General features: G+C 43.8%; 1 protein-coding gene across 1 annotated transcript in view; it reads left to right on the plus strand.

Annotated features, from left to right (window-relative positions):
• The first annotated feature begins 410 nt into the window (after positions 1-410).
• Positions 411-19062, plus strand: part of CD276 (CD276 molecule) — a 42991-nt gene continuing 24339 nt past the window's right edge. The window contains exon 1 of the mRNA XM_036736966.1: positions 411-796. The gene's annotated coding sequence lies outside the window, so the exon portion shown is untranslated. The remainder of the gene's footprint in view (positions 797-19062) is intronic.

Consider the following 19062-nt stretch of genomic DNA (forward strand, 5'->3'; position numbering starts at 1 on the left):
GGACATCATGCTTAGCCCGGTTCCTCTTCTAGCCAGGGAGTGTCACAGGCTTGGGGGCTCCAGCCAAGAGAGAGAATCCAGCCTCCAAGCCACTCCATTTCTGGGCCTGCGGGGGCTGACGATGACATCATTCCCAGCTGGCTTTCCGAGTCCAGGATACTGTATTGATCTGATTATAGGCCCCTTCTAAAAATGAGATTTCATTGAAAGAAAAAAACCCATAATTTTACAATGAAAAACATGCCGATTATAGGAAGTTTTCCACTTTTATACGAGGCAGCTTTAGGGATGAGGGGTGGGTGGTGGGTGGGGATGAGAGTGGGGAAGGGAAAAGTGCGCCCCATACTCTGACTAATATGGTACTTCCCCCCAGCCGTGGCAGCCCAATCCCCCCCCCCCCCACCCCTTTCAGTCCCCCTGTTCTCCACGCCCTCGCTGGGAGAGCCTGCCCAAGACCGCCAGCAGCCCAGCTTCCTGGGTCAGCACTAACCTGGCCCAGCCCAGCCCTGCTCAGCCCAGCCCTCTCCTACTCGATCCCTCCATTCATGTCTTGACCGCAGCTGGCTCGGGATCGGCCCCCCACTTCCAGGACTCGGCCTGGCAGCTGAACATGCCGGCGGCTTCCTCAGCTCCCTCTCCCTCTCCAGGCTCCCGGTAGAGAAGGGGGTCGGACCCTGCGGGGAGCTTAGCTCAGCTGGACTGGACCGTGTCTGGGCCTCCGGGGACCCTTCGGGAAGCGGCTCGGGGCTGCTGCTACTGCTTAGGAGGAGGGAGGAGGAGGTGGAGAAGAGGGAGGGTAAGTGCTCTCATGGCTTTTGTTGGTTCTGGCCGGGACTGGCGGGGAGGAGGCGGGAGCCCTGAGCTGGTGAGGTTCTGGGGGAAGGGAATGGCCCGGGCGGGAGCAAGTTGGGGGGGGGGGCTTTTGTTCCCGAACGTGGCCTGGCTTGGGAGCCCGACCGCCAGCTCTTCTGGCAAGGCACCGGAGCTGACCCCAGACGAGAAGTTGGCAGTTGTAGCTTTTGTTCTAGCCCGGGAGAAGGGAGGAGAATTGGCTCAGGGTTCCCATCTCACTCTCTGCATTCCTACTTCCTCCCCCTACCCACATCCACTCAGACTGGTGGGGACAGAGGAACACAGATGGCCAGAGGGACACTGGCGAGCGCACACACACACACACACACACACCCCAGATCTTAAAACTGTGCGCGCCAGTCACATTGGCGCACACCCTGTAAACACAGGTACTCTCGATTGTAGGATTGCTGATTATATGGTAGGCAGATTATAAGGGGATTGTCTGAGTCATCTTTACGTTGTAACTTACCCCCAGTGTGTCTTGGCAATGAAGTACAGGGTCTGCTTAGCACCCCTGCTTCTGATTCTTCTTCCCACTTTCTACCCCAAACCCAAAGGGTCCTTCTCACCTCTAAGCCTAATTCTTTCCTTTTCTCCTGGACTCCTAAGTTCGTGAATTCACTTTCATGTGTGGGGTGTATAATTTATATGGTTCAGACCATATGGTTCAGACCTGGTGCCCTAGGAGTTGAGAGAGAAGAGGATGATCTGGGGAGGATCAGAAGGGCTTCTTGAGGGTGGTGGGACTGGAGCTGGGTTCTCCCTTTTGGGCTGGGGAGGATTTGGACAAGGGGCTCCTTTTGGAGTTATTCTGGGCAGCTGGAGGTGTGGGCTTCTCAAACAACTTGAGCTGAGGATAAAAGCAGAAATTGACATGGTATGTGAGGGGATAGTGAGGAGAATGGTCTAGGAGGATGTGTATGAGGAGAAGCAGATAATTGTGGATGGAGAGAAAACAAAGACTAATCAGAGGTTGCATAAGGAGGTAGGGGAGAAAAAGATGGGCACAAAAAAAGTGGCAGCCATGGGTTTGAAAGTTATGATGAGCTTGAGGTAAGATGGGGAAGCTATGAGTTGGCTGGTGTTGGGGACAGAAGGAGACACTAAGTGTACATGACCAGTTTCTTGAATCCCTCCGGCTGGAACTTTTAAACCAGTAAATTTTTGATTCACTTTTGTTAATAACTATTTACCCACAGCGAAGTTTCAGTAGCTATTGATAGGGTGATTACTGAATGAGATTTTGTCCATAACTAGCCACATTAACTGATGTTCTTCTAATTAGAATAGGATAAAATGCAGAGGTGAAAGACACCATCTATCCAGGGTGCCTTAACCTATTCTTTGTCACCAGACTCGTTGGCAAAGTATGGTGACACACATGGACCCCTTCTCAGAATCATGTTTTTAAATGCATACAGTAAAATACATGGATTTAAAAGGAAGCCAATGACATTGAAATAAAGATGTCACACCCCGATAAGTTCATGGACCCTCTGAAATCCATCTGTGGACCTCTCCAGGTTCAAAACTCCTGACATACATAGTCTGGATCCTTCAGAAGTGGAAACCGAGGTGTAAAAAGAGGAGGAATTTTGATTTGTTTCATTAAATATTTCCCAATTACATGTAAAAGAATTTTTAACATTCATTTTTGAAAATTTTGAGATACAGATTCTTTCCCTCCCTCCTGTGCCTCCCCCTACTCCTGGAGAAGGCAATCAATATGATATCAGTTATACACGTGAAGTCATGCAAAACATATTAGTATTGTTGCAAAAGAAAACATACACAAAAAACCAAGAAAAATAAAGTTTTTAAAAAGTATGCTTCATTCTCCACTCAGAGGAGGAATTTGTAATAATACAGCTATGGAGACAAGTTTTCCTTTATTCCATCTGTAGAGAGGATTTAGTAAGCAAATTTTTTTTTTTTTTGGTCCCAACCTGTTATTTCACTGACTCCTAGCATGGAACTCCCTTGACCACTGCAGATCAAGATCTCTTCTGCATTTAGTCTTTGAAAGTTTCCTAAAGGCACTAAGAGGTTCAGTGGCTTTCCCAGAGTTACTTATCAAGTATATGTGTAAGGCTGGATTTCAAATCCAGGTGTTCCTGACATTGAAACCTGAAGCTGTCTATCCACTGTGCTAGGCTGGTTCTCTAAGCAAATCAATACGTAAGCAATACTAAGAGCTCATGTGGTTATGAAACACTCATCGATCCTCACAATAACCCCTTGAGATAGGCGGGGCAGGCATTTGGATCTTTGTGTTACAGATCATAGGCTTGGAATTTAGAGCTGGAAGAGGCCTTAAGGTCATTTAGACCAACCGCCTTATGTTACAGATGTGGAAACTGAAGTCGAGAAAGACTTTAAGCCCAAGGTTATTGTTGTTGGTTCACTCATTTTTCAGTCATAATTCTCTATGACCCCATTTGGGGTTTTCTTGGGAAAGATACCGGAGTAGTTTGCCATTTCCTTCTCTAGTTTATTTTACAGATGAGGAAACTGAGGCAAACAGAGTTAGATGACTTGCCCAGGGTCACACAGCTAGTAAGTATCTGAGTCTGGATTTGAATTCAGGTCTTCCTGAATTCAAGTTTTACAGAACAAATCCTTTTATTAAGGGGATTTGTTCTGTGAAGTTTGGATTCAGTCAAAGGGCTGAACTTTAGGACCTAGAGGGCCATATGTGGCTTCAAGGCCTCAGGTTCTTTACCCCTGGTCTAAACAATTTTAGCTAGGATTTGAGCCCTGTCTTCTGACCTTTAGGAATGAGGCTTTTTCTTCATACTACGTGGCCTCTCCAGGCAAGATTGCTGATGTAATCCGTATCATTTATCTGAGTACCTGAAATACATGATTTAATCAATGGGAGTCCTCCCTCCAGTACAGTTGGCAAACTTTCCACAATATAAAAGATAAAAAAGATAAAAGACTTAAGTTTCTGAGGATGGAAAAAAAAGTCACCTCCCTGAGACCAGACCCATTCTGAGATTCCCTGCATTTAGCTAGACCGGTCCTTGGACAGGGGAGATGTCACTGTCCTCATAGGATGCATCATAGCTGGCATCTTCCTGGCACAGGCAAACAGAATCCACATTCCAGAGAGGTGTCTGACATGAGGGTGGGGATCAGAAGAGGACATGAATGAGGACTGAAGAACAAATCTACTTTTTTTAAGACTGGCTTATTAATGGGTTGAGTTCGAGGGATACTGTTGAGTGCTGCAGAGTCTTCTCTGTTCATTAAATCAGGGCATTGGGATCTCTTCTTGGAACCCTCCTTTAGAAGTTAACTACTTCAAAGTCATTTCTGCAAAGCAATGCTTTACTTACATAGTTAAGTCTTCCTCATGCTATGGCCAGGCTTACTCTGCTACCTGTGCCCCAGGGTACATGTGAAAAGATGGGTATTTGGGTGTATGGCATCTAAACCTTCCCCCTAGGCTGGACTAGGCTAAGCTCAGCTGATCTCTGAGTGAAGCCTGAGGATTATCTCTTACAGTAAAATGCATATTTATTGTTACATTTAAATATATATTTATAAATATGCACGTATTTATAAAAATATATATATTTAACTACCCCATTCTCCCCCACACATATTTGTATCCAACTGTTGAAGTCCCTCCCTTTCATCAAGGTCTAACTGATGTCAGGAAGCTTTTCCTGACTTTCCTATATGATTCTCCACCTTCCTCTCCTCCCCCAGGTAAAAATGATCTCTTCTTCCTCAAATTTCTCCTAACGCTTTGACTGGACCTGACTTTTCCTTATGCCACATTTATCTTATATTTTACTGATGTGTGTAAATGTCCCATCTCCCAATTAGATTGTAAACTCCCTGAGAGCAGGATTTACATAATAGAGTCATAGATTTAGAGCTGGAAGTGACTCCGAACCGTCTGGTCCAACTCCTTCATTTTATAGTTGAGAACACTGAAGTACAGGGAGGTTAAGTTATATGGTTAGGGTCATAGAACTAATAAGTGTCTGGAGTGGGATTTGAACTCAAGTCTTTCTTACCCAAGTCCAACACTCTATCTGCTATGCCATGTTCCCCCGGCACTACTCCAGTGTCTCATTATGGCAAGCAGGTAACCCTGGTTTCTTGAAAACAATAGCTTTCTGCCAAATGGCAGAAAGATTTTGAGTCTGGGCCCAGTGTCTGAGGACCAGCCTAGCTAAATTCAAATAGGGTCAACACCAGCAGGATGGATACCAGGTGATGATTTTTTTTTTTGGCCACAGAAACTCTTAAGGGCCATCTACAAAATTATAGAGCCCTGTCAGTGGAGGGAAAAATCTAAACCAATCACTGCCCTTATAGGACGTCTCATAGCTGGCATCCTCCTGGCTCCATACCCCACCAGAATGTGCATGACATGGGGAGTGATCAGAGGAGGACATAAGTCAGGGGCTGGAAAAACAGCTATTTTTTTTGAGACTTTGGCTTATCAACTGGTTGAATTCAGAGGGAATGAAATCATATATGTTTAAAGTATGGAAGTGCTCGGAGTCTTGTAAGGGAGTACAGATGAATAGGACCAGAACTTATAATAGAGTGGAAAGAATTAGAAGTGTACGCAGATAACTTTGTAGTAAGTCACATTTCTCAGCCTCACAGAATTTTAGAATCGGAGGGGACCTAAGAAACCAGGTAGTACAATCTTTGTATCACTTCAAGTTGGCATTTGTATCATGCCAAGTGACCCCATTTGGGGTTTCCTTGGCAAAGAGCTGGAGTGTCTTTCCATTTCCTTCTCCAGCTCATCTTACAGATGAGGAAACTGAGGCAAACAGAGTTAAGAGACTTGCCCAGAGTCACACAGCTAGGAAGTGTCTGAGGCCAGATTTGAACTCAGGAAGATGAGTCTTCCTGACTCCAGGCCTGGAACTCTATCCATTGCGCCACCTAGCTGCCCTAACAACAACAAATAACCATTTGTATCATGCCAAATTTCTTCTCAAAATAAAGGCCCACTTTTTGAACACTAGTTTTCTTCCTGTGATGTTAAATGATCTGAGTCATAGAAGACACAGTCTCTGAAAGATTGAAGTTGAGAGTCCCCTAAAGGGCAGTGCATGGTGGGGTGCATGGTGGCCTTGAGTGGTCTGTTACACTTTGTACATGAGAAGTTACTTGGGAGAAGTGGCATAAAGGATGTCATCAGAGAAATGGATGACTAGAAAAAAGATGGGCCAGTCACTTTGGCTAGAATGTGGGATATTTCATAGAGAGCCTGTATAGTCCATTGGTATCCACCAATGTCAAGAGAGCTAGAGGAAAGCTTTTGTCTTGGGTTTCCTCCTAGGATAAATAGGATGTTGAAGATGGAAGGGTCCTCAGAAGTCATCTAGTACAATCACCTCATCTCATGCAGGAAGGACCTGAGGTCAAGAGATTGGTCACATGTGTGTCCTAGCTGGGATTTGAAACCAAGTTTTCTGACTTTCGACTCTGCTCCTTCCATGACTCCACAACCGCCTCTTGGGGTAAAAGTTTCTGCAGCTCTTCAGACTTCCCCTTCCCACTCCATACAACCCCCTCCCACTTCCATTTTCATCAATTGGTCTATTCTCTCTCCATCTGTCCCCAGACCCCTGTGGTTAAGACTGTTGGCTAGTTCCCGGGTTGGTGCACAGAGGCCCTATTCATCCCTCTTCCTTCTTTCAGGTGCTAAAAGTTTTTGCCTTTGGGGTCCTAGCAAAGGGAAGCTGGATGGAGAGAGAAAGACACTCATTTTTCTTTTGGAAGAGGCAATATGGCGGAGTATTGGGTCAGAGAATCTAGATTCAGATGCTCTACTATGTATTAGTTGTATAACTTTGGACAGATTCTTTCCTCTCTCTGGGCATCACTTTCCACATCTGTAAAATCAGACAGTTGGATCAGGTGGTCTCTAAGGTCCTGTCCAGCCCCAAGTTCAATAGTCCTGTAACATCAAGCTGTGGAGGGCAAGGGCAAGGGAGCTATTACCTTACCAGTAAACTAGTATCTAGGATTGATCAGAAGCTATTTAAGGAGTTTATTATTTCTTGTGTTTGTCTAAGTTTGGGGATAGGGATGGTATTCCCACTAGGGCCTTTGATGGGGAAATGAGCAGAAGGTCCCTCAGTTCTTGGACTTGGTCTAAACTCCTAGGCACAGCTGAACTGAGGATGTATCTGATTGCACTTGGATGCTGCCTCCAGGGTGGGGCGGGAAGGGAGGGATATCCAGAGAATTCTGGCCTGTGTCTAGTGAAGATTAGTCAGATCATATGATGGGTATGAAGTTTTCTCCAGTCAGACCATGTGATAGGACTGTGTCTTCCCCCAAGTTCTGGGTCATGTCCAGATAGAGCTCTAACACCAACTTGGGGCTCACACTAGCCTATTGCTTCAATTCTGCTTCCTCACCCAAATTTCCTTCTCTAGGGAGGAGAGGAGCTGGGAGCCCCTCTGGGGCTTTGGAGAGGACCCTTTGTATACATAGGACACATCAGTGTAGGATTTCCCTCATCCCCTAACAACAGGAGCCCATCATGATAATGTTAGGTACCTTCAGCTCCTTCCCCTGGGAAAAGGTCTCATGGAGGTAGAATTCCCTTGATAACTATAACCAGAGTTCCTTTTGGGGGCATTGTACCCTCTTCTAAAAGGTGGCATGGCATAGTATAAAATGCATTGGATTTGGAGTCAGAGATCCTGGGTTCAAATCTTGCCTGTTTTACTTGCTTTCTGTGTATCCTTAGGTACCACTTTGGCTAATGGTTTCCTTATCTGGAAAATGAGAAAGTTGGATTGGATGGCCCCTCCAGTCCCTTCCAAATCTGAATGTATGTTCCTATGATCCTCCTTCCTCTACTTTCCAATACAACCTACCCCCGCCATCCCATCAGCCGGGTGAAGCCTGGTTCCGAGTTTTCATCCAGGTCTTGTCATTCTTTGACCTTGGGAAAGCTTCTTTCCCTCAATGTCCTCCTTTGTAAAAGTTGGATGAGGGCAACTAGGTGGAGCAGTGGATAGCATACTGGATTTGGAGTCAGGAAGACCTGAATTCAAATTTGGCCTCAGACACTTACCAGCTGTGTGATCTTGGGCAAGTCACTTAACCCTGTTTGTCTCAGTTTCCTCATCTGCTAAATGAGAGAATTGGATTAGATGCTCTCTAAGTTTCTTTCAAACTCTAAACCTGAGATCCTGTGATTTCAGAGGCAACAAATAAGTATCTGCTGCACAGCTATAAAGGGAAGCCTGGTTAGAAGGTGTGTGTGTATGCATGCTTGTGTGTTGGGTATGTGTGTATGTGCATGTGTGTATCTGTGTTAGGTATGTGCTTGTGTATACTTGTGTTTTATGTGTTGGGTGTGTGTGTATGTGCATGTGTGTATCTGTGTTAGGTATGTGCTTGTGTATACTTGTGTTTTATGTGTTGGGTGTGTGCTCATAGAAATCTGCCTTTCTATAACTTCTCCTACTGCTCCTAGATCCACCTCTTGGGGCCAAACGGAAGAAATCTATTCTCTCTTAAATATGACAGTCCATGACATACTTGCAGACAGCTGTCACCTCCTCCCTAAGTCTCTTTCAGGCCAATGATCTCATTCTTTCAACTGATCCTCATGTATTATGAACTCCATTCCCTTCACCATCCTGGTTGCCCTCCTCTGGACATTCTCCTGCTTATTAATGTCTTTTTTTAAATGTAGCATTCAGGACAGGACACAATTCTCCAGACCAGGTCAGAGTACAGTGGGACCATCCCCTCCTTGAGCCGAGTAGATGTCTGCTCAGAAGTCTCAGACACTTACGAGCTATGTGACCCTGGGCAACTCACTTAACTCCTGTCTACCTCAGTTTCCTTGTCTGTAAAATAGGAGTGATCATAGCGCACACTTCCCAGAGTTGTTGTGAGGATCAACACATGACATAATAATTGTAAAGCACTTTACACAGTGCCGTGCACGTGGTAAGTACTATATAAATGTTAGCTGTTATTGTTATTGTCATTAATCCCTTTCCATGTGATTGCTCTTCACATATCTGAAGACACCCACTGTGTCCCAGTAAGTCTTCCCTTCTCCCAGTTAAACACCCTCAGGTCCTTCAGCTTATTCCTTTATTGCGTCAGTTTCAGTTCTCTATCCATCCTGGTCTCCTTCATCTAGAACATTTCCTGTTCATCAGTATCCTTCCTAAAGCACGGCAACCAGCATGGACCACAGTCGTCAGGGGTGTCCTGATTTGGGCTGAGTACATACAACAGGATGACAACTCTGCCTGCTCTGGACTCTGCTCTTCTCTGTAAGCAGCCAAGGGTCTCATTTGCTCCTGGGTCACTGTTGATATGCATTGAGCTTGGAGCTCACACCCTCCTCTTCTGCCCTATCTGTCCCATTCTGTCCTTGTGCAGGTGGTTTTAGAAATCCAGGTATAGGACTTTGCATTTATCCCTATTAAATTTCACCCAACTGGTTTGGCCCTTTGTTCCAGCCCATTGATTCTAGTGGATTCCGTCATCCGCTGTGTTCTCAGACCTCCACAGTATTACTTAAGATTCTATAAATTTAATAACTATACAATCTAAGCCTTCTTGCAAGTCATTAATAAAAATTTTGAACAGAAAAGGGCCATGGATGGAGCCTTGTTTGACTTTGCCAGAGACATCCCTGCAGGTTGCTATCCAACCCATTAATCACTACTGTTTGGACATTGTTATTCAACAAATTCTAAATTCACCAAACTGCACTATTATTCAGCCCATAATTCTCCATTTCATCCATAAAGATCCAGTGAAAGTCTTGTCAGACGAATTGTAGAAATCAGGCATTCAGTGTCGATGGTATTACCCTGATCAATTTAATAACCCTGTCAAGAAAGGAAATGAGATTAGTCTGGCATGGCTTGTTCTCGATGGACCCATGCTGAATTCTATTGATCCCTGGCTCTCTTTCTAACTACTTACAAACCAGAGCTTGAAGAATGTGGCCTAGAACTCCGCCAAGAATTAACAGTAAGTCAACTGGCCTGTAGTTTGGGGAATTAACCTTTCAATTTTTGAAAATCAGACAAAAGCTTGCCTTTTTACAGTCGTACAGTACCTTTCCTGTTCTCCCTAATTCTTCAAGAATCAGTGACAGCAGCTCAGCAATCACATTCACCAGTTGCTGGTTCTCCCCTCCCCCCAATATCAGCTTCAATTCAATTTGATTCACTTCAATGGAATTGGCCTCGAGGAGCTTACATTTTATTGGGAGCAGATGTTCAGATGAGAAATAACACGTATAGTGGAAAAAGCTCTGGACGTAGAGTCAGGACACTCCTACCTCTGACACTTACTCTCTCTCTATGTGATGACAATTTCATCTTTCTCAGCATCAGTTTCCTCACCTATAAAATGCGAGTAATGATAGGATCCTCTCAGGTTACCTTCATACAATCACAGGTAAGTATCAGTTGGGATTGTAACTTGTAGCCCAGCACCCTCATGCTCTGGGGTTCCATTCTTGGAGGCTGATCCGAAATTATTATCTGTTGACTTGTTATGCTCTGTCCCATGGTTTATTTTATGATAGTTCAGCGTTGTAGCTTGTATTTAAGTTTCCGCAGATGTAGGAACCAATGTCCCCAGCTCTTGAAAAGCAGCAAGATTTCATCCTATAGATGACACAGAAAGTGCTTGCAAAGGATTTGCAAAAGCCCATAAACAAATGCAAGCCATATATCAAAGGACTGGGGGTAGCCCATAAACAGTGACAGAATTCATCTTCTTCTCTGGTTAGTCTTCCCAAGCTGCCCTAGACTTGGAGCCACCTCTAGTCTTGGACTACCTAGAAAGGGAGACACACTTGGGCCTGCCCCAAAGCTCCAGCATTTAAGGGAGTTCTTTTATCCCCCCACACATTTATTTATTTATTTTCAGTTTTCAACATTGACTTCCATGAGTTTTAAATTTTCTCTGTCTCCTTCCCCGCCCCCTCCCCAAGACAGGGTGTAACCCAATATAGGCTCTACATAGATATTCTTATTAAACATATTTTCACATTAGCCATGTTGTATCGAAGAATTAGAATGAATGGGAGGAACCATGAGAAAGAAAAAAACTAAACCAAACAAAAAAGAGCGAATAGTATGCTTCGATCTGCATTCAGACTCCGTATTTCTTTCTGTGGATGTGGATGGCATTTTCCTTATGAGTCTTTTGGAGTTGTTTTAGGTCCTTGCATTGCTGAGAAGAACTAAGTTTATCAAAGTCAGTCATTGCATGCACAATGTGGCTGTTACTGTATACAGTGTTCTCCTAGTTCTGCTTCTTTCTCTCAGCATCAGTTCATATAAGTCTTTCCAAGTTTTTCTGAAGCCCACCTGCTCATCATGTCTTATAGCAAAATAGTATTCCCTCACATTCATATACCACAACTTGTTTAGTTATTCTCCAATCGATGGGCATCCCCTCATTTTCCAATTCTTTGCCACCACAAAAAGAGCTGCTATAAATATTTTCATACATGTGGGTCCTTTTCCCATTTTTATGATCTCTTTGGGATACAGCCCTATGAGTGGTATTGCTGGGTCAAAGGGTATGCACAATTTTGTAGCTCTTTGGGCATAGTTCCAAATTGCTCTCCAGAATGGCTGGATAAGTTCACAACTCCTTCAACAATGCATTAGTGTTTCAATTTTCCCACATCTTCTCTAGCATTTATCATTTTCCTGTTTTGTCATGTTAGCCAATCTGATAGGTGTGATATGGTACCTTAGAGTTGTTTTAATTTGCATTTCTCTAATCAACAGTGATTTAGAGCATTTTTTCCATATGACTATAGATAGTTTTAATTTCTTCCTCTGTAAACTGCCTGTCCATATGCTTTGACCATTTATCAATTGGAGAATGTCTTGTATTCTTATAAATTTGACTCAGTGCTCTATTTTAGAAATGAGGCCTTTATCAGAGACACTGATTGTAAAAATTCTTCCCCAGTTTTCTGCTTCCCTCCTAATCTTGGTTGCATTGGCTTTGTTTGCACAAAAACTTTTCAATTTAATGTAATCAAAATTATCTATTTTGCATTTCATAGTGTTCTCTATCTCTTATTTAGTCATAAATTCCTCTGTTCTCCATAAATCTGACAGTTAAAGTATTCCTTGCTCTCCTAATTTGCTTATAGTATCAGCCTTTCTATAGTGTATCCATTTGAACTTTATTTTGGTATATGGTGTAAGATGGTCTATGTCCAGTTTCTGCCAGCTTTCCCAGTAGTTTTTGTCAACTAGTGAGTTCTTATCCCAGAAGCTGGGGTCTTTGGGCTTATCAGTAGATTACTTATCAGTAGATTACTATAGTCATTGACTACTATGTCTTATGTACCTAACCTACTCCACTGATCTACCACTATTTCTTAGTCAGTACCAAGTAGTTTTGATGATTGCTACTTTATAATACAATTTAAGATTTGGTATAGCTAGGCCACCTTCCCTAGCATTTCTTTTCATTAATTCTCTTGATATTCTGGACCTTTTGTTCTTCCAGATGAATTTTTTATTTTTTGTAGCTTTATAAAATAATTTTTTGGTAATTTGATTGGTATAGCACTGAACAAGTAAATTAACACAGGTGGAATTGTCATTTTATTATATTAGCTCAGCTTACCCACGAACAACTGTTGTTTTTCCAATTATTTAGATCCGGCTTTATTTGTGTGAAAAGTGTTTTACAGTTATGTTCACATAGGCCCTGTGTTTGTCTTGGCAGATAGAATCCCAAATATTTTGTAGTGTCTACTGTAACTTTAAATGAAACTTCTCTTTCTATCTCTTGCTATTGGGCTTTGTTAGTAATGTATAGAAATGCTGATGATTTACGTGGTTTTATTTTATATCCTGTAGCTATGCTAAAGTTGTTTATTATTGTGAGTCCTTCTTTTATCTTATATGGGTGGTTCCCCCAGGTGATCCCAGTGGCCCCACCTCCAGAGTCCTTCAGAGGCAGATATTCAGCTTTTCGATACTACTGAAGGCTTAGCTTCTCCCTTACCATTGGACCCACACCTAACAATTCATTATAATAGAGTACAAAATCCAGGCTCCTTGTTCCTCCATATGAATGATGTGTATGAACGTATTTGCCCTTACCACATGGCTCTACTGAAAGGATCTTAGGGGTGGAGAAATCTGTCCTTCTCTCCCTCCCACTGGCTGTACTCAGGATCTCTTCGGATAAAAGGGGATAAAGAGGAAAAAAATACTGGTTCCTCTCACAGGAACTCAAGCCTACCAGTGCACCTTGAAAGCAGCCCCCATCAGTGAAATCTCCACCCCCCCCCCCCCACCGTGGAGATGCCAAAGGAGGCCACCATATTCTCAACAGGAATATACAATAAAAAAAAACACACACAGGGCTCAGCGGGTTAGCCCATAAAATTGATGGGGGGAACTCCCTGGATCAACCCCCTGCACATGATACATGTAAAACCTGCCTCATATACATCTGCATCCAGTAAGTCAAATCTCCATTATCTGAGTATGAATTAGGCCCCTTGTAGAACTCTCCCTCCTGTGCAGCATGGCAGTCGCTATGTATTAAAAGAAATGCAAACTCATTTCTCAGTCTTTCATCAAAACATGATTGGGGAGGTAGATCAGCTTCTGCAGCAAAAGTGATCTAATCCATCCCAGAGCCAGCTAGCTCTGGCCTTGACATTTCCCACTTTTGTGTTTCCTCTGTAATGCTGGTCTGCATCATTCGGGTGTGGGTAATTGAGGACTGCTTATAGATGTGTGTTAGAAGGAAGTGGGTGGACTGAGCTACCATCTCTCCCTCCTCTCTACCCAGCTTGGCTATTCCAAGGATTAAGGAGGGTTCTGAGAAAGGAAGCCTGCTGAAGATGCTGGGAAAATCCTGGCTCCACCCTGGTCTTTTTATTGCCTTTGGGGAAGATAATGCTTCTAGCCTGACTCACCCAGAAAGCATTTGGGGAAGAGAGAATGGATTTATTTTATTAGGTGGGATCCCAGAGCTTGAAAGCAGCCCTGGAAACCCAAGGGCCGGAGCTGATTCATCTCTGGAGAAGACAGGCAACAATTGTGGTTTCCCCGGGAGATCCCAGTGGGACTAACACCAGAACCCTCAGAATGGAATTCCCCTAAGAAATGGAAACAGTCCTTGATCCTGACCTGGCAATTAAGAGGCTATTTTGTTTTATTATTATTATTGTTATTTGCATAGGTTTTCAAGGCAAGTTATTATTGTCAGCTCATTTGATCCTTACAACCAGTCTGTGAGATAGATGCTGTCATTATTCCATTATGCAGATGAGGAAACCGAGGCAAAGAGGGGTTAAGTAACTAGCCCATGGTTAAACAACTAGTAAGTGTCTGAGGAAGGATTTGAACTCAGCCCCTCCTGACTCCAGCTCCAGAACTTTATATGCAGCATAAAAACTTTATATGCTGCATAACCTACCGGCCTCAGCTGTTTTGTGTATAACATCACACAGTCCTAAAATTTAACTTTCTTGATCATTAATGTCACCTCTTCCATAATCCCAGACCTCCTATGTATTAGTTGTCTGACTGTAGGGAAGTTAATTAACCTCTCTGGCCTCGGTTTCCTTTTCTGTAATATAAGGGCATTGGCTTTGATGATCTCTGAGGTTTCTTCCAGCTCTGACATGCTATGTTTTAACATTCCATGTGTCTCTTCCAGGGCAAGGTTTTTATGTCTTTGTTCAAACATTCTATGCTCTATGGTCTCTTCCAGTTCCATGCCCTCAAGGAGATGCATCTCCACACTGGGGGACCTTATGGGCAGGGGGTTGGAGTAAGGAGGAGGAAGAAGGGAGAATAGACGATTTATGCTCTTCAGAGGTTTTTGTCTGATGGGACACTGCACAAAGATCTGTAAAGGCCCTTCCTGTTCAAAAACCTGTTTTCTTGGGAAGTTTGTCTCTTCCTTGCTGCACAAAACTCTTGATCCCCAAGACCCTGGAGTCGGAAGTGATCGTCAATCACTGAAATAGTATAATAGTATAATAAGCCTCACCAACCTTCTCAAGGAATCACAAAGCCTCCTGGTTGAAAAGATCTCAGAGGCCATCTCGTTCAGTGGGTAGCCAAACAATAGTGCTCTCTTCACCCTACTTAGTAACTTATTGTGAAGACCTCCAGAGAGGCAGAACCCACTGTTTCCCATTCCATTTTAGGAAATCTGTCCCCAGGGGTGTGTTGGTAAAATGTTTAATAACTAGTTTTCTGGGGGAGGGGGGCAGGCAGGGAGATGTACTCATGATAGCCTTTTAAGTTTAATCTGTATTGCTAACATTTTCTCCATCTCTCTATTAAATCTAGACCTGGGGTAGGGAACTTGTGGCCTCGAGGCCACATGTGGCCTCCTAGGTCCTCAAGTGCAGCCCTTTGACTGAATCCAAACTTCGAAGGACAAATCCCCTTAATAAAATGATTTGTTCTGTAAAACTTGGACTCAGCCAGAAGGCCAAATCCAAGGACCTAGAAGGCCACACGTAGCCCCAAGGCTGAAGTTTCCCCACCACTGATAGACATGGAAAAAAAAAACCAATTAGGCCCTGATTTGTAGCATTTGCTGATACCTGAGGTTTAAGTACTTAATGCTGAAAATTTAGCAATTGGCTCTGAGCTGGTGTGAGCTGGCTCCAGCACACCCCTATCTATAATTGTCTGGAAGTTTTCCTTTATATCTTCTTCTCCGCAAGTCCCCTAGCACCCAAGTGAACAACCCTAATCCCTGCCTTCGTGACAGCCCTACCGCAACCTGAGAGTTCCCTTTTGTTGTTCAGTGGTATCGAACTCTTTGTGACCCCATTTGGAGTTTTCTTGGCAAAGATTGGAGTGGTTTTGCCATTTTCTTCTCCTGCTCATTTTACAGATGAGAAAACTGAGGCAAACAGAGTTAAGTGACTTGCCCAGAGTCACACAGCTAATAAGTGTCTGAGGCCAGATCTGAACCCAGGTCTTCGTGACTTCAGGCCCAGTGCTCTATACACAGTGCCACCCTAGCTGTCCTATGAGAGTTCTCTGGGACCGACCTACAAGTCACATTATTGATACCAGCCTATGGTGGCCAGATGAGAGGCTGGGAAGTGGAGGGGGACACTGGTGGGTGAGAATGGAAGGAAAATGCTTAGAGGAGAGAAAGTTCCTACAGTTCCCGGATTTCAGCAGCTGTGGGAAGCCTGGCTCTGTGGGAGTCACACATGGCTCTTTTTTCAGAAGCTCTAATTTGTCAGAGGAAGCAGAACCCTGGCTCTCAGATACCACTTAAATGGAGGAGAAAGGCCATGCATTTGGCCATGGAGAGCATACCCAATAAGAAGCATAATTTGTATTCTGTTTGCCCAAGCTTGGGACACCCCAGGATATATACTGCACCTCTAAAATGAGACTCCTTTGAAAGAAAAAAATACATATAAGCACACATTGAAAAATCACACCAAATATAGGCTGCACTTGGGTTTTATATAAGCCGTATTTGGGGGAAAAAAAAGCATGGCCTATTTTCAGACCAATAGAGTACTAATTTCAGTTCTGTGGAACTAGCTGTATTCTAGTAGGGAGGGGTCAGGAGGGGAAGTGCTGGAAGGAACAGGGTGACTGGGGCGATGTGGGATTAAGTTGGGGAGCCTTCCTGTCCTGAGGAGGAGGGCCAGGGGCTTAGAGGATTCCATTCTCATTATCTCTGACTTGATGTTTCTAATCACCGGGCAGTTCTGGCTCCACATGGGCTTTGAACCCCTGGAAGACCTGAACTAACCGAAAGGGCATTGCTGGCCAACACAGCTGAGGTCAAGTCAGTGGGGGTTTCCAATAGACTGTCATAGAATGGTCGGCCCACTCTCCGTCAAATGAGGCAACATTTATAAAGCACTGGCACGTGGCAAGGGCTTATTAATAAGGGCTTGCTCCCTTTCCTCCCTTCCCTCCCTTGCTCCCATCCCTGTCCTCTGCCCTAGTAATTCTTGACACTTCCCCCTCTCATTTCCCCTTCTGTGGGGGGAGGGAGGGAGGTTGGATCTAGCTTTCAAAGGCGTGGGCGATTGCAAGTTCATAGAACCCATAGACTTCTAGCCTGTAGCTAGAAAGCCCTATAGGCTAGACTAGCCCTTACAGATAACCTTGTCCAACCTCTTGGTATTACAGATACGGTCATCGAGGCCCAGAGAAAAGGCATTTCTTCCTTAGGGCCATATAGCAAATTAGTGGGATTACATTTAGTGTGAGGACTTCTCTAGCTAAAATGGGGCATGAACCTGGACTTTCTATCAGTTGATCAATCCATCCACCAACCAGTTTTTAGATAATGCTGTGGCAGAGACAGAGGATGGGAAGATCTGGGCCTATCCCTTGGGTAGAAATATTAGTCATTTTCCATTTTTTTGTTGGACATAGAACATCCCCCTAAGGTGGCAGGCACAGCTTTTCCAAGCAAGCCCTTTCTCACTGCCTATTTCCCTTCGCTCTTCTCTCCCCCACCTCCCATACCTCTTCTTCATCTCACAGTAATCTGGCTAGAATGACCACTCTGGATGAACCGTAAGGCATAGTAGCTAAGCTAGGTAGGTCTGTCAAGAGACTGGGTGCCCCACGTTGCCCTGTTACTTCTTGGTAGCTTAGTTATCACTTTGGGCCATTCTGGCTGTTCCTTTATGATCCCTCTCTTCTACTACATATCCAGATCTTTCTCTAGTGTCCCATGACCTCCATCATCTCTTTTACGTATGGTTTACATGTCATTGTCAGCAGCATGCTATGAACTACTTATACCAACCAGGCTTCTTTCCAGGGACCTTTAGGTTAGCCGTATTATTGATTCTTCTAAGATTCTGTTATACCATGATTTATAGCTATGTAATATCACCAGGTGAATATTGGTGTTTTATATTTTTAGTTTTTGGTTTTTTTAAAGATACGGTTTTGTATTAAGAAGCACCTTGGAATTTCTGAAAATTCTGCCTAGTTTTCTAAATGCAGTCCTTTTCTCCTCTTCCTGTTCAATTCTGGGCCTAGATCACTTTCTCTGTGCTATGTCCATCCAAGATACATATCCCGATGGCCCAGTTCAATGGGTTTCCTGTCTAACTGTAAGTCGTATTTCTAAACAACATGCATTCTTCATTCACTTGTTTTTTTCCAGTGTGAAATGGCAGGCCAGATCTCTTCTGAGTAACCAAGGATGTCAGGGATGAGGCCCTGTAGTGCCCTGGGGCTTGATGCAGAAAGCAAAATGTCATCCATAAAAAGGGGCACTTGGAAAACAGAACTGTATGTTACTAGGAAGATTAATCTGACAGCATGTGTAGGATGACTCAGAGTGAAGGAGAACCTGGGGGTGTGGAGAACAGTGAGGAGTAAAACAGGCTGAGATGATGAGGGCTTCTGCTGGGGTGGTGATTGTGGGGATGGATGGATAGATGGATGGATAGATAGATAGTTGGATGGATAAATGGATGGATAGGTAGAGAGATGAGTGGATGGACGGGTGGATAGGTGGGTGGATGGATGGATGATGATAATACAGAGGCAGCATGGTATAAGTGGATAGACAAGCAGTTTTAGAGTCAAGAAGATCTGGGTTCAAGACCTGCCTCTGCTACATGCTGGCTATATTGGTAAATCACTTAACTTTTCAGTTAACCCTGAGCAGCCCTAAGGTCACAGGTGGCAGAGAAGGTGCTCATCTGTATTGAGGAAGGGAGTTTTTTCATCCGAGGGTTACCTATACTAATGAAACCCCAGGTCTAGGGCCTATTGCTTAATAATAACAATAATAATACCTGACATTTATGAAGCACTTTAAGGTTTGAAATTTGATTTTCTGCATTATCTATATCAGGGGTTCTTAACCTTTTTTGTGTCAAAGACCCCCCTTTGGTCATTTGGTGAAACTATGGATCCCTTTTCAGAATGCTCCTTTAAAATGCATAAATTCTCACCATTCCCCCCCCCCCCTTTTTTTTTCTTTTTTGTTTTTGGGGTTTTTTTTGGTTCTGTTTCCTCTTTCTGATGATTCATTCCATTGGTCATAATTCTTCTTTGCAACTTGACTAGTGTGTTATACGTAGAAGATATATCGGATTCCATGCTGTCTTGGGGAGGGAGGGAGGGAAGAGGGGGAAGAAAACCTGGAACTCAAAATTGTGTAGAACTGAGTGTTGTAAACTAAAAATAAAAAATCTCAAAAAAA

This window comes from Trichosurus vulpecula, chromosome 8 (assembly GCF_011100635.1).
Source record: "Trichosurus vulpecula isolate mTriVul1 chromosome 8, mTriVul1.pri, whole genome shotgun sequence".
Lineage (NCBI taxonomy): Eukaryota > Metazoa > Chordata > Mammalia > Diprotodontia > Phalangeridae > Trichosurus > Trichosurus vulpecula.